Source organism: Hyperolius riggenbachi, chromosome 3, assembly GCF_040937935.1.
Source record: "Hyperolius riggenbachi isolate aHypRig1 chromosome 3, aHypRig1.pri, whole genome shotgun sequence".
Lineage (NCBI taxonomy): Eukaryota > Metazoa > Chordata > Amphibia > Anura > Hyperoliidae > Hyperolius > Hyperolius riggenbachi.
In genome coordinates this window covers 144,577,738-144,593,424 of record NC_090648.1, presented here as the reverse complement: position 1 = coordinate 144,593,424, position 15,687 = coordinate 144,577,738, and the positions used below count along the sequence as shown (strand labels likewise).

Here is a 15,687-nt window from a genome sequence, read left to right as displayed (position 1 = left end):
GGACGCGCCTGCGTCCCCGCAATCGTCCGTGACAGCCCCCCCCCTTGTCCGTGGCTTAGCCACTCATCCGCAAGATGTGTGGCGGCGCCGCTAACCTGGCTGACGGGCCTCGAGTTGCCGGTACGGCGGGAAAACCTATTGGAGCCTGTGGCTCGGTTCCCCTGGACCGGTCGCGGTCTGCTACCCTCAGGGTTGACCCAACATGGACCGTTCTGGACAGGGCGTTTGCGCCACTGCAGTCGGACGTGGTGTCTGCCGGGACTGCGGACAACGGGCAGTGGGTTGGTTAGGTCAACAGCCAGCCCACGCAGGGTTCCCCTGCTGAGTGGCTGTGGACCTAAGGGAACCCCGCGGGAATCCCTGGACCTGCCCAGCTCCTGACAGACGGCACATGCCCTGCAGTAGTTTGCTACATCCCTGTTCATCCGGGGCCAATAAAACTGGTTCCGAATACCGGCGAGTGTCTTGCGGACCCCTGAGTGCCCTGTCAGAGGATTACCATGTGCGGATTTCAGCACATGTCCCCTGAACGCACTCGGGACCACAAGCCACTTGGTATTCCCGTGGGATCTACCTGTAGGGGGCTGTACAGACTCACTGTACAGTCTCCCACCTTCCCAGTACACCTTGAAAGCGGCCCCGTCTGCGAGGGGCTCAGCGGCTTGCTGCCTGAGCACCTCCAGGCTTGGGTCACTTTGTAGTGCGGCTGAGAATACGGCGCTGTCAGTTTCAGCCAACTGGCTCATGTCACACGAGGCCAGCGGCTGAAAGGTCTCATCCCTGCGGTCAGAGGAGGGGGAGGAGGCCGGAACCCCCTCCACCTGTTCTGAGCTCGGGTTCTGAGCAGTGCAGCTGCGCGGTATTGCTAGCACAGGTACACTGTCAGAATGGCACAGACGGACATTACTCAGATCATCATTGCATGCAGTAATGACATTGACAGGTATAGACATTTTTTCATTACAGACAGGTTGTACAGGAGACTCAGGTACAGTTACAGCATCATCACAACAGACAGTCTGTACCTCAAACTCAGGTGCCTTTGAAGCAGGCACTATTGAACCTGGTACCCTTGAACTGGGCACATTCAACCCACCTCCCCCTGGTGCTCCCCCAAGTGTATAAAGTACCTGGTGGTGGGTGGAGAGTCCGTCTCCTTCCGTGAGCGACAAGGCGGTCGTGGCAGGTTCATAGTAGGACACAAGCTTGCCCAAATCAGTCCCTAGCAACACAGGGACTGGGAGATCCTTCATAACCCCAACAACCCTTTCTTGGACCCCTCCCACTCCCCAATCCAGCTTCACTCTTGCGTGGGCTATGTGGAAAAGGGTGCCCTCTACTCCAGTAAGGGCAAGGGATCGGCTGGAGCTGATGCTCTCCTTTGGCACAAGATGTGAGTGAACTAACGTGATGTCAGCTCCGGTGTCTCGAAATCCGGTGACAACTTTGCCGTTCACTCTAACAAGTTGCTGCTGGTCGGTTCGGTCGCGGATTTCCTGTCCGCGTGCAAACAGGACAAAATCTGATGATCCAGGCTGTGGTTCGCTGGCGGGTTGCCTCTGCTGTGGGTGAGGTGCAGGTGATGCAGATGATCCAGGTGCTGGTGGTGTCTGTCTCCGCTCCGGACAGTCGAATTTCATGTGTCCGGGCTGGCGGCAGTAGTGACAGGTGACCTCTCCAGGCGCTGCAGGCCTGGGTGCAGCAGCTGCGCTGGGTGGCCTCTGTGGCGGACGGCTCACAGGGGCAGGAGGGTCTGCCGAGGTATGGGGCTGACCTCCTCTCCAGCTGGATGGGACAGTCCTGCGGGTATCAGCCACCCGGGTAGTTGCAAAAGTCTCAGCAAGGTCTGCAGCGACAGTTGCTGAAGCCGGCTTGCGTTCTAGCACAAATTGTCGTACATCAGCAGGGCAAATGTTCAGAAATTGTTCCAGGACGATCAAGTCCTCCAGGACGCCATAAGACCCTTTGGTGAGGCCTAGTGTCCACTGGCGGAGTGTGGTGAGCAAGCTGCTGACCACATCTCGGTACGAATCAGAAGACTTTTTCTGCCAGGCCCTGAACTTTTTGCGATAGGCTTCTGGCGTCAGCTGGTACTTAGTAATGATAGCGTCTTTTATAGCATCATAATCATTATCCTTCTCCGCAGGCAATTCTGCGAAGGCATCAAGCGCTTTGTAGCGCAGCAACGGTGTCAGATGTCTGGCCCACTGGTCTTGGGACAGACGATACTGACGGCATGCTTTCTCAAAAGACCGCAAAAACAAGTCAATGTCAGTGTCTTTTTCAATATTAGCAAATTTAAATTTTGCACTTACGGGTGCTGCAGCTCCTTCAGCAGGGAGGCTGGGCGGTGAACTCCGGCTGGCCTGTTGCACTTTTGCCATGTTTAGCTCATGCTGTCGTTGGCGCTCCCGTTCTCGCTCAGCGGCATCCCTCTCGGCGTGGCGTTCAGCAGCAGCAGCAGCAGCTTTGCGTTCTGCAGATTGGCGCTCCCGCTCCTCTCGTGCCTCTCGCTTTTGCTCCGCCATGTACTGCAGGTACTTGTCCAGGTCAGTCTCCATCAGCTTTTGTAATGCCTGCTGCATTACCGGGTCAGCACCCATGGACAGTCCAGTACTGGCCAGTTCCGGGCGAGTACTGTCAGAAACTCTGGGATTGGGGTCCACACTGACATTCTCCGGCGTAACTGTTGATGCAGGGCCCTCAGGATGCACAACCTCTGTACGGTCAGGAGTCTCAGTCTCTGGTTCCCCTCGATTGTCAGATGGGCTGGTATCCACTTCAGCGGACACTCCCGGCTCCCGCAGTTGCTGGGTATCCCATCTGGACAAGTCGGCTATCAGGTCCCGTTTTGTCTTGCGGAGGATGCCAATGCCCCTCTCTTCGCAAAGATTTTCCAGGTCTGCTAGGCACATGTTCTGGTAGTTCCCGGACATTTCCATGCCAAATAAAATAAAACTTTGGGGAAGGGGTACTGGCTACACAGTCTCTCTGTATATATAAAAAATATATTGCCTTCCAGCTACACCAACGAATTAGTTCGTTTCTCGATAGCGCTAGCGCTATCGCAGATACTTTCAGCACAACACAGGTCCCAACCGCTGCCTAACACTGTCACAGGAGCCCTCAGTGGCTGACCGCACTTAGCCTTCTAAACGGTGCCAGCGCACAGATCGTGCGAACTCTGGTCGCAGTCAATGCGCAGGAACCGTTAAGAATTGGCCGCAGACAACTCAGAAGGGAGCCTGTGAGACACGGGTGATTACAGCGTACACACGATTCCAGGGGATTTGCCACCACCACTGGTATGGGCCAGTGGACCCGATTTACTGACTGACTGGTCCTGCGAATAAAACGGTTAAACACACGATATTCTGTCTAGCCAACAACAAACAAACAGTAGCGTATCTTCAGAGACCCGGGATCAGTTCTGTGTGTGCTGATAAGCAGGATAGCGGAACAGTGAATGACTTGGAGGAAGTCTTTATTCACAGCAATATAAATAATTAATATATACAGACAATTATTAAAATCAACAATTATTGAAACAGTAATAGCCAGAATGAAAAATAAAAGAAGGGAGAAAAAATACTTAGTTGCTGGAAAGATGTCCTTATTGTGGGAAGAATCATAAAGTCCTTGGTTTCAAAGTCCAGAGTTCAGAGTTCAGACCAGGTGGATGCCAGCATATCCTCAAGCTGGCATCTGATGAGTGCAAGATGTTTCAGTGTGGAGGACACAGCCCGCCTGCTGGCTCTGTGCTTTTGATGAAGCTGGTTTGGGGGTGTGGCAATGCCAGCCCCCTCTGAGCTACCAGCAAATGACAGTTCATTCCCTCTGAGAGATTTTAGAGCTAAACTTATGAATTGCTGTAACTCCTGAACCATACACGTTACATTTAGGGGGGTAACAGCTTCATACTTGGAGGAAAATACAGATTAATATGATACCTGACATGGCTAGTGCATCAGATCAGGGTCCTGAGTAGATTCATACCTGGGTGGTAGGGGCCCCGGGCCCCTCTCGACTGGTATCAAGAGATCCAGCATGACCCTACGGATCCAATGATACCGCTCTCATAACCACCCTATTTATTGTATTCTGTAAATGGGCAAAAGATTATATTGTACATTCATTTCTTCCTGCTAAGGCCGGAGTCAGCCTGACTGGAGTCCAGCTGTGTCTGCTTCTTGGCTATGAAAGGCCCTGTTGGCTCCTTCAATTAACATCTGAATGTGAAATCTGCTTAGACAACTGAGTTTACACCTCTGGCTTGATCAGCAGTCACAGGGCCAGTCTTCCTGCCAGCTGCTTGTCACCTTATACCTGATGGATGGGCCATCAGCACAGCTTGAAGCCAGGGACTCTCTGGGCCCAGGCTCATTAGCATATCAAAAGGGCCAACCAGCATTTGGAATGGTGCTCTCTTTGCTAAGAAAAGGACTGCAGACCTCCTACACAATAAATCCAGATTGTACCGATTTGAAGCGCAATCGACGCAGGAATCGAGTGCGATCGTTCTTTTCTTCACGGGCGATTCCAGGACGCGCCTGCGTCCCCGCAATCGTCCGTGACACTACCCATGAACTGAGAAAAGTCAAGCATGCAGCTGCCAAGATGCCTCTTGCCACCAGTTTGGCCATATTTCAGAGCTGCAACATCACTGGAGTACCCAAAAGCACAAGATGTGCAATACTCAGAGACTTGGCCAAGGTAAGAAAGGCTGAAAGACGACCACCACTGAACAAGACACACAAGCTGAAATGTCAAGACTGGGCCAAGAAATATCTCAAGACTGATTTTTCTAAGGTTTTATGGACTGATGAAATGAGAGTGAGTCTTGATGGGTCAGATGGATGGGCCCGTGGCTGGATTGGTAAAGGGCAGAGAGCTCCAGTCTGACTCAGACACCAGCAAGGTGGAGGTGGAGTACTGATTTGGGCTGGTATCATCAAAGATGAGCTTGTGGGGCCTTTTCGGGTTGAGGATGGAGTCAAGCTCAACTCCCAGTCCTACTGCCAGTTTCTGGAAGACACCTTCTTCAAGCAGTGGTACAGGAAGAAGTCTGCATCCTTCAAGAAAAACATGATTTTCATGCAGGACAATGCTCCATCACACGCGTTCAAGTACTCCACAGCGTGGCTGGCAAGAAAGGGTATAAAAGAAGAAAAACTAATGACATGGCCTCCTTGTTCACCAGATCTGAACCCCATTGAGAACCTGTGGTCCATCATAAAATGTGAGATTTACAAGGAGGGAAAACAGTACACCTCTCTGAACAGTGTCTGGGAGGCTGTGGTTGCTGCTGCACACAATGTTGATGGTGAACAGATCAAAACACTGACAGAATCCATGGATGGCAGGCTTTTGAGTGTCCTTGCAAAGAAAGGTGGCTATATTGGTCACTGATTTGTTTTTGTTTTGTTTTTGAATGTCAGAAATGTATATTTGTGAATGTTGAGATGTTATATTGGTTTCACTGGTAAAAATAAATAATTGAAATGGGTATATATTTGTTTTTTGTTAAGTTGCCTAATAATTATGCACAGTAATAGTCATCTGCACACACAGATATCCCCCTAAAATAGCTAAAACTAAAAACAAACTAAAAACTACTTTCAAAAATATTCAGCTTTGATATTAATGAGTTTTTTTGGGTTCATTGAGAACATGGTTGTTGTTCAATAATAAAGATATTCCTGAAAAATACAACTTGCCTAATAATTCCGCACTCCCTGTATATGTGTATATGTATGTATATGTATGTATATATGTGTATGTATATGTGTATGTGTATATGTATATATATATATATATATATATATATATATATATATTATTATTATTATTTTTTATTTATATAGCGCCAACATATTCCGCAGCGCTTTACAAAGCACAATAAGACGACAAGGGGAACATAGATATACTAACAAATTGTAAAAGAGTTCCAAGCAGCACAAATATTGTGACAAAAACAGTAAACATTAGGAGGACCCTGCCCTTGCGAGTTTACAATCTAGTGGGTAGTGGGGGACACATTAGGTAAGGGGGTGAAAGATGGATGAGGCAGTGACCCTTTGCCTCTGATTACATTGTGTCAAACAAGTAAATAATGGCTATAGAATGTTATAAGCTTGTCTGAAAAGGTGTGTTTTAATACATATACCTGAAAAGGTGTGTTTTAATACATATACCTGAAAAGGTGTGTTTTAATACATATACCTGAAAAGGTGTGTTTTTAATACATATGTATGTATGTATATATGTATGTATATGTATACAGTGGGTTGCAAAAGTAATCGGCCCCTTTGAAGTTTTCCATATTTTGTCATATTACTGCCACAAACATGAATCAATTTTATTGAAATTCCACATGAAAGTCCAACACAAAGTGGTGTACACATGAGAAGTGGAACGAAAATCATACATGATTCCAAACATTTTTTACAAATAAATAACTGCAAAGTGGTGTGTGCATAATTATTCGGCCCCCTTTGATCTGAGTGCAGTCAGTTGCCTATAGACATTGCCTGATGAGTGCTAATGACTAAATAGAGTGCACCTGTGTGCAATCTAATGTCAGTACAAATCCAGCTGCTCTGTGAGGGTCTCAGAGGTTGTCTAAGAGAATATTGGGAGCAACAACACCATGAAGAAGGGAAAGAAGAGAAAAAAGATTGCCAAAAACAAGTGACAAACATACCCAAACAGATAGTGCAGCATGATTATTGTGGAAGATGGTGCTCTGGTCAGATGAGATCAAAATGGAACTTTTTGGCCAAAATGCAAAGCGCTATGTGTGGCAGAAAACTAACACTGCACATCACTCTGAACACACCTTCCCCACTGTCAAATATGGTGGTGGCAGCATCATGCTCTGGGGGTGCTTCTCTTCAGCAGGGACAGGGAAGCTGGTCAGAGTTGATGGGAGGATGGATGGAGCCAAATACAGGGCAATCTTGGAAGAAAATGTCTTGGAGACTGCAAAAGACTTGAGACTGGGGCGGAGGTTCACCTTCCAGCAGGACAATGACCCTAAGCATAAAGCCAGGGCAACAAGGGAATGGTTTAAAACAAAACATATCCATGTGTTAGAATGGCCCAGTCAAAGTCCAGATCTAAATCCAATCGAGAATCTGTGGAAAGATCTGAAAACTGCTGTTCATGAACGCTGTCCATTTAATCTGACTGAGCTGGAGCTGTTTTGCAAAGAAGAATGGGCAAGGATTTCAGTCTCTAGATGTGCAAAGCTGGTAGAGACATACCCTAAAAGACTTGTAGCTGTTTGGAATCCTGTATGAGTTTTGTTCCACTTCTCACGTGTACATCACTTTGTATTGGTCTTTCACGTGGAATTCCAAAAAAATTGTTTCATGTTTGTGGCAGTAATGTGCCAAAATGTGGAAAACTTCAAGGGGGCCGAATACGTGTGTGTGTGTGTGTGTGTGTGTGTGTGTGTGTGTGTGTGTGTGTGTGTGTGTGTGTGTGTGTGTGTGTGTGTGTGTGTGTGTGTGTGTGTGTGTGTGTGTGTGTGTGTGTGTGTGTGTGTGTGTGTGTGTGTGTGTGTGTGTGTGTGTGTGTGTGTGTGTGTGTGTGTGTGTGTGTGTGTGTGTGTGTGTGTGTGTGTGTGTGTGTGTGTGTGTGTGTGTGTGTGTGTGTGTGTGTGTGTGTGTGTGTGTGTGTGTGTGTGTGTGTGTGTGTGTGTGTGTGTGTGTGTGTGTAATTTCTGCAGTATAAATTGCCACAAAAGACACGGCTGTTGAACATGTGCAATTTTACATAAGCAAATGTCACTAATCCATGGTGGCTCAATAGAATAGTATAGATTGGCTAAATATTCATGTGTTATTTTAATGTTTGTACATCATTTTCATATATTCTTCTTTCCCAGATTACCTGCATTTTAGTTTGTGATGATACAAGAAAAGAAAAAAAATGACAGTATGTTTTCACTTTCATTATTACCTGATTTGTCACACACGTTTAATATTCAAGACACGCTCTATCTAGAATACCTTATCTATAGGGACACTGCCATCTAGTGGAGAAATATAACAGGTAAGACTGTACTAAATCTACAAAACAAAAACAAGAATCAAGGTAGGAAATATCTGAAATTCTTAGAGTGTGGAAAGGTGATAATTCACCTTCTATTAATGTCTGGAAAACAGCGGTGAATGCTACCCTTCCTCTATATCGTTTAAAATACAAAAAACCTAACTGCCCCCAGAAGGTTGATAAATAATAATAACAACCTAGAGTCACATACTACTAGCCCGACAAAAGAGGGGGTTGGGTTTCACCCATAGGTACTCCTGTGGGGGAGGGGGGTATTTTATTCTCCCCTTTCTCTTCTTTCTTCTCTCTGTTTCTTCCTTATTCTTCTCTTTCGCTCTCTGGTGAGTACTCGACCCATAGGTCTTGATGGACAACCGAGGTGGCATGACCTGATGAGATAGATGTGTATGTATAGTGCCAAGCACACAAATAACTAGTCTGTGTTCCTTTTTTTTTCCCTGCCTGAAAGAGTTAAACGTCCGGTATGCAATTGACTGTCTGGATCTGGACTGGGTCAGACTATAGCATAACCCTCAATGATAAATAATTACAGCCATAAAATACTTTCCTGTCAGTAAATGGCTTCTGAGAGCAGGGGTTTAAAGGGTCAATAATTCATAGATTTCAATTCTAGCATACTTCTGTGAAGGTGTCATTGAGCAGAGACAATGAAACAGTAAAACATAGATTTAAATATAAAATAAAACTGTGGGATATCTAAATAAATCATTTTTAGGAGGAGGATAGATACAAATGTTTTTCTCATCAGTCCTAACAATTTATAATGTGCTATATAAGGCATTATTAAACAATGCATCTTATACTTCTTTATTAACTAATATATTTGCTAAGACCAAGAACTCACTAATAGAGAAAAGTTATGGACAAATACCCAGCTATGCTGTATTGCCAATGTTCTTCTGCACTAACTGGTATATACAGTATCTACATAACTTGCTGCTTTACAGTAAAAGAGTATGCAACACTGGTATTGTGCTAAGCAGTAGTAAAGATATGGAAAGAATCCTGTGGAATATGATAAACATATTCCATACTATCTCAATATGTACCTCCTTGCCTGTAAAGTGGTCGACTGTTTATTGATGTTATACCAACGATGCTCTCATGTAATTATATGGCTCTAGGATGGAGTCTTGGCATTGCATGTTATCATCATCTCATTTGTTAAAATAATGAAATGATTTGGAAAGAAAAAAAAAAAGTAGAAAATATCTGTTGAGTTGCATGTTCCATAATTTTTTCAGGTAGTTACATATTATTCAAAAGCATGCTGTAGTGTTTGGCCAGAAAGGACAAAACAAACGGTGTTTGATTTGCTGGCTATTCAATCAAACATGTCGATATTGTTCAGGTCAATTGAATGTCCAATTCGAACACCATTAAAGAGAACCCAAGGCGGTGGGGAAGGGGGGTATGGCAGATGAGAAACAGAAGCATGTTCTCTGCCTCGTGACATGCCACTGTGTGCCCCCCCCCCCCCCACTGCCGCGCTTTAGCCCGCCCAAGGGAGTCCCTCTCCTCCCATTACCCTCGCTATCTTGGAGGGTGATGGGAGGAGAGGAATTCTCTGTTCAAACGCCCACTAGGGGTGTTCAGAGCTGCCATTGGGCATCTCTCTCTCCCTGGCCGCACCCCCTGCCGCTCCCCCACTTCCCTGCACACTGGGAGAGAGAGATCTCTCTCCTTCCAGCGTCGTGACCCAGAGGTCACGAAAGTTAAAGTGGGCCCAAGCAGGCCAACAAAGCGGCGGGGATGGCGGCTACCTGATCCGCCCAGATCATGTAGCCTAGTTTTTTTTATTATACGAGCCCACCTCGGGTTCTCTTTAGAGTCAATGGGAGGAAAATTTTTGGGTTATTATTCAAGAAAGAAAGCAGGAAGGCTAAACACAGTAAACATGTCTGTCAGTAAAACAGGGTGAACTGCGGCATACAGTGACAGAAATTATATCTAGTTCACAAATACCCAAAGTATAATTTTGGAGTATTTCTCCCCAAATGTCCTTGCGTGTTCTGCATTTGACCGTCCAGTCATGCAAAACTTTATTGCTAAAGCAATCAGCGAAACATAGTCAAACTATCTGTGATGAAGAGGAGAAGGGGTCCACACTGGACTACAGATGCACACTGGACTACAGTGCTATAAAGAAATCATCAAAAATAGCAAACTACATATCTTAAAATGTTCTGCTGTGATAAATTACATGAATTCCCAGTGGGCATTATTTGCAGCTTAGGTATAGAAACTATATAGTATAGGTGTATAGGACTATATACTATAAGTAAGCCAACAGCTACTATTGATTCATAGGATGCAGATGGAAATATTCTCTCTCCCTTTACGCACCCCAAGATCCTTTGTTTACAGTAGCAGGCAGCCAATCCGGCCGAACAGATGCCATAAGTGGACTGGAGGACAAAAGGAAGAGATTAATTGAAGCCATATGTGTAAACATGAAAAATGTATCTACATTAACTACATACACAGCCATAATAATAATAGCAGCAAAAGACAAGTAAAGATGAAAAGCCAAGGAAATACTGTATGGTGATCATATAATGTAAGCAGGATTAGTTCAGCTCTAATGTGCCAGTATTGTTAAAATAGAAAGCTTTATATTTTTCTTTTCTGTCTCCATTGATTCAGTAGAAATTGTACGAAATTACATTTTGTGGCTGGATTTATAATTCCTGTGTTATAATTTAAGTAGGCCTCAGTTACTTGGCCTGAGTTTTATGTAAAAGGCTTGTCCGCAGTGTATGCCTTTAAAATAGATAGAGGGTTGGTGATGCAGGCAGAGGCATCTCAGGGTCTGCGTGTAGCAGAAGATACACGCAGATACTGAGAACATGTTCCTAACAGAAGGCCATCGGCCACTCTGACCTCAACAGGAACAGAAAACATTGGCCATGTTTACTAAACATCCACGGTCCTGCATCTGGGTCAAGTGCCTCATTGATTATTAATCAAGTAGGCGGGTATGATGACACCACGAGTGGGTCCACCAATAGACTGATATAGGGGGTGGCGAAGATGATGTCATATTTAACTCTTTCCTAGTCGGTATTAAATCTGGAGCGAGCGATGGGGAACTCACTTTTGCTTCTTCCTTCTGCACTAGCTCGCAAGGCCGACTTGGACCTCTAAGCATGTTATTCCTTTATGTAAGCTGATATAATGTATGCTATGTACATAGGTAGTTTAGTGGAACGTAGGTAGGAAGAAGGTACCTGATAGACTTCGGTAGGGAGTCTAATCAAGAGCTTGTAATGCAACATGAAGATTTGCATAGCTAGGATATGATGACTGTATCTATCTGTCTTTCTGTGACTTGAATAAATAACGGAAACATTGGAGAAGCCTGAGAAAGTCTATATCCTGTTTGCGGTGTGGAGAGTCAAGTGATCTCACAGTCTGTGAGACGTAACTGTAAGAAGTTACTGGTGTCGAAGCAAGGTGATATAAGAACAGTTTATAACAGTGGTGCCGGAAATCCTTCCCTGCCTAGCAATACAGGCAGACGGGGCCGGGGGCCAAAAATGGTTTCAAGATATTCCACAGCAAAACAAGCGGAATAGACGGACGCAGACGGTAAAGCTTATCAAGCTGATACTGATAAGTGGGAGTGTGCGGGAGCCAAGCACACAGCTGCAATTCGAGAGAACCAGCGGCGACACTCGTGGATGTTAAACTTTGACTGACAGTGCACATCAGTCACAGCCTAAACCGGATCGCAGGTGTCTGGAAGCTCCGAGGCCGGCTGGCAGCTGCCGCTGGAGATTGATCCGCTGAGCCAGTGTGGGTACACAGAGCTGACGCTCAGTAGTTCCAGAGATCCACTCAGTGTCGTGGAAAGTTGCCAAAAGCTGGTCGAATTCGCAGGCTTACAAAGTCTTCTGCTCAGGCAAGTATGTTTTACGTTGTCGTGTTGCATTATCTTTATTGTATGAGAGGAGGTTAATGTGTTAATGTGTATATTCTGTGTTAATTGCAGTGGGGAGGCTGCGGGCTTCTCATCTCTCCTGTGCGTGGTGGGAGGAGTGAGGAGAGGTGCAGCTCCGATGTAAATACAGAAAGTGTTGTCAGAGTTTATGTGCTTTGTTTTTTTTTCTTCGGATTCAAGTTTTCTGTGTTGCATATTTATGTGGTGGTTATCTCTGCATTTGTCTCAGGCATGTGTTTGCTGGAAAGAAGTCGATTGGGTTTTTTTTCTCTCTTCTCTCTTCTCTTCTCTCCCCGTCTCTACAGAGGCTGGGAAAAATGTCCAGATAGAGCAGGGGGGGGGGGGGGTCCCCTGCAGCAGGAGGGGATAGAGAGGAGCGTAGTGGAAAAGTGTAGTGAGGGGTAAAGCTTATCTAGTTCCAGTCAGGGCTGATAAATGTTCTAAAAGTTATATAGGTTTAATGTTGTAGTCATGTCAAACTGATAAATGTTGTTCGTCTCAGTAATAGTGCTGTAATAGTTCTGAGTTATGGCTGAGATAAGCTGCAGATGAGTTGTGGAGAGAGGGGATAGAGGGAGAGAAGAGGAAAGCGAGTGTCTTTCTGTTTGTGAGATGTTCTGCACGTTTCTCGCATTTCCAGTCGGTGCTGCTGCTAACATGTTTTTTCAATGTCTGTATTGTGTTGAAGTTCTAGCTGGGATGTTCACAGTTAAAACAGTTACAGTGGTTTGGAGTCGTATAGCTCGCTCGGGTGGTTCTTAGTTATGTCTGTGATAGAGTGAGAAAGATTCCTACGTCTCTGGGGATCCGTATGTCTGATTGCAGTTCGGATTACAGCTGAGACGTGAAGGAATGCTGAGGCTGATTTTTGTGCATTGTGGATAGATGCTGTGTGTAACTATGCATAACAAATGTATGTTCTGTGTGAGTTTTGTTCTCTCTCCTAGGTCTATAGGAACGAGAGGCTGCTATGGGAGCAGCCATCTTGGCTGGCAGTCCAGGACTCAAAATGGCGGCAGTGGAGAGAGCCCGCCCCCGTGAGTCATGGCCCCCACACGTCATGGCAGGGGGGAGGAGGGGCTGGGGGATCCACGTCACGTCAGGCTGTGCTCGCGGCTCCGGGCAGAGCAGCTGAAAGGGAGAGGGGTAGAAATACAGAGACATTCTCCTGTGTGTCTCGGTTCTCAAAGTATTTCCCCAGAGCTTTTCCCTGGGTCCATGGACAGGAATGCAAGAATAGGAAGTGTTTCCCAGCTCGGTGCAGGGACACACGGAGCAGTACAGATCGGAAATGGGTCTGTACTGTGTTGCTTATGGGATTATTCCTGTAAGTGAGGCACCTTAATGGGTGGTGCAGCATGAGTTCCCAATAGAAGGAAAGGGGGACAGCGCATCAGGGGGGGGGTGCCGGAGGTGGAAAAAAAGGGAGTTGACCAATACGGGTTTCCGTCGCCGCGGTTGCAGAGCGGTAACGTTTTTTCCGGTTTTGTCGTGGACAGAGCCAGAGCTGGACTGGGAGGTCTATGCTGGGCTGGAGCTGTTTTTGTGTGCGTTTTTTTTCGTCCACTGATTGGTCAAATATGTTTTTTCCAGCTCCTATCAATTGTAGCACAAAGAACAAGGACTGACAACAGTTCATGGGGCAATTATACAGATGATAGAATTGCCGTTTACAGAGTGACAGTGTATCAGTACGCTGTTTGCCATGTGACTACCTTCCATGTGGGCATTCAGGGATCTGCATACAGGCATGTGACGCTGGTATGCTTAGCCCTGCACCCTGTGTAGTTTAAGTGTAAAGTGCTCCTTCCTACAGGGAGGCAGCCGTTTTTTTTGTGAAGTCTGGGGGTAGTGGCACGGCAAACATGGATCAGAGGGTACAACACACAGAACTTCTAGCAGAGCTGGTATCGCAATGAAGTTCTAGATAAGTAAATGCGATAATGAGTAAGAGCATTGCAGGCTCACCTGCAAAGCAGCAACAGGTGTGGCATCCGTAATCTGTGCATGCGACGGCCGTGCATGGACAGATAGGGGGGGATGTGGAGTGAGCTGCAATGTGGTGAGAGCTTCCAAAGGTGAAGCGAGCTTCCAAAGGTGAAGTCCGCGGGAGCATATTTTAAACAGGTAAGTACTGAGGTAGGGGGGTGAAGTTTAACTCCAGTCTACCAATAAGAGTAAACAGAGTTCATGAGAACCATAAAGCAACGAGATCAATTACGGTATATATTGATCAATTTAAAGTGTAAAGAGTACAAGCCGCAGGGCGAATCCCAAATCATTAATAAGAATTGATTTGTTTGTATTTCGATTTCAGGTGTTTGGCAATATGGAATTGAGACAGCTGCAGTGCTGGCAGCAAAGATGGAGATGTCAGTCGGATACGCGAAAGGTTCCAGATGCCAATCTAAGCTTGGAGAACAGCGAGATTCCTGAGATTGGAAAGAGACTAAAACACGAGATTCCTGAAATGGGAAAGAGACTAAAAACCGAGGTTCCTGAGATCGGAAAACGTCTAAAAGAACTGTCTGAGCAAAGCATAGTGCAAATTGCTAATGTTTTTCTTTCCCAAGGTGGTGTTTTTATAATGAGGAGTACCGTGCTGATGGTGATCCTAGGTTGCCATTTCGTCCTAGGAGAACGAAGAGAGGACATTCTCATGTATAATAAGGGGTTAATGAGAATGCAAGGCCCAAGCATGTTAATGTTGGGTGACAAAGGTACTGATCCTTTCACACCTCCCTCCGCTTGGCACAGATGGACCATGCAGGGACGGAGGAAAAGAGCACTTGTGCCAGGAGAAAGCAAATTTCATGGCACAAGGTGGGTGAAAGGTCTGAAGGGTCAAGTGTGCGGGCAGTGGGAATTTAATGGCAGTGTAAATCTGCTATTGAATGCCACACTCCCAGAATCAATGCACCGATCCAAAGGTTTGGTAAAAGGTACATTGCAGTACAATGGGTACATGCAAAAGGTGGAGTGTGTGATTCAAGGGTACCTTGTCTTGGTTATGCAGAGTGAGATGGGTCCAGATTGGAGAGGAACGAGCAGGAGGCGTCAATTCTCTTACCAGAGAGACGCAGGGGACCACATCACACTCTGGAGCTACCAACAGAGAGTGCCTTTGAAACAACTATACACACGTAAAGGCTGGAAAGCCAAGGGTGGGTGGTTCTCGAAACAATCGAGATCAAGCCACATTTCCAGGTGACAAAGAGGGTGGGGAGAGCGGTCACGGGGGAGGGAAAGCCCACACAGGGAACCCCATTCACACCACACGGGTCACAACAGGGGACGATAATACACAGTCCATATGCAGCAGCTTATCCTCATGATAGTTGGGTAAGTGATGAGGTACTCTTAATCGAAAGATTGCAGAGAGTACAGTCTTCCCGACCTCAGGTACATATTGTGCCTCAGGACATAAGGGGGGAAGAGGTCCAATCAGGACAGCTGGGGACATATTTTGTCAGCGAGAGATTGGACAAGGGGAGGTATATTAATTTTTCTGGAGAAGGATCTTTTGCATGGTAGCTTCGAGATGTTTGGGTGAACCAATGGAAACAGTGCAACATTCCTTTAGGCACCGCTACTTCCTTAGTTCCCACCTCAACCCGTGTCTTACACCAGGACCTGAGAGGTCAACCTTTTTTGGTGCTAGACGG

The 15,687-nt window shown here is 46.1% G+C and overlaps 1 long non-coding RNA gene across 2 annotated transcripts in view; it reads left to right on the top strand.

The window, feature by feature from the left end:
• LOC137563066 (uncharacterized) overlaps nucleotides 1-15,687 on the top strand; it is a 203,781-nt gene that overhangs the window by 72,811 nt on the left and 115,283 nt on the right. The window contains exon 4 of one of the 2 annotated variants that reach the window (XR_011030239.1): nucleotides 7,892-7,941. The exons of the other annotated variant lie outside the window; for it this stretch is intronic. This is a non-coding gene — a long non-coding RNA (uncharacterized lncRNA). The remainder of the gene's footprint in view (nucleotides 1-7,891; nucleotides 7,942-15,687) is intronic. 2 annotated transcript variants of the gene reach the window in all.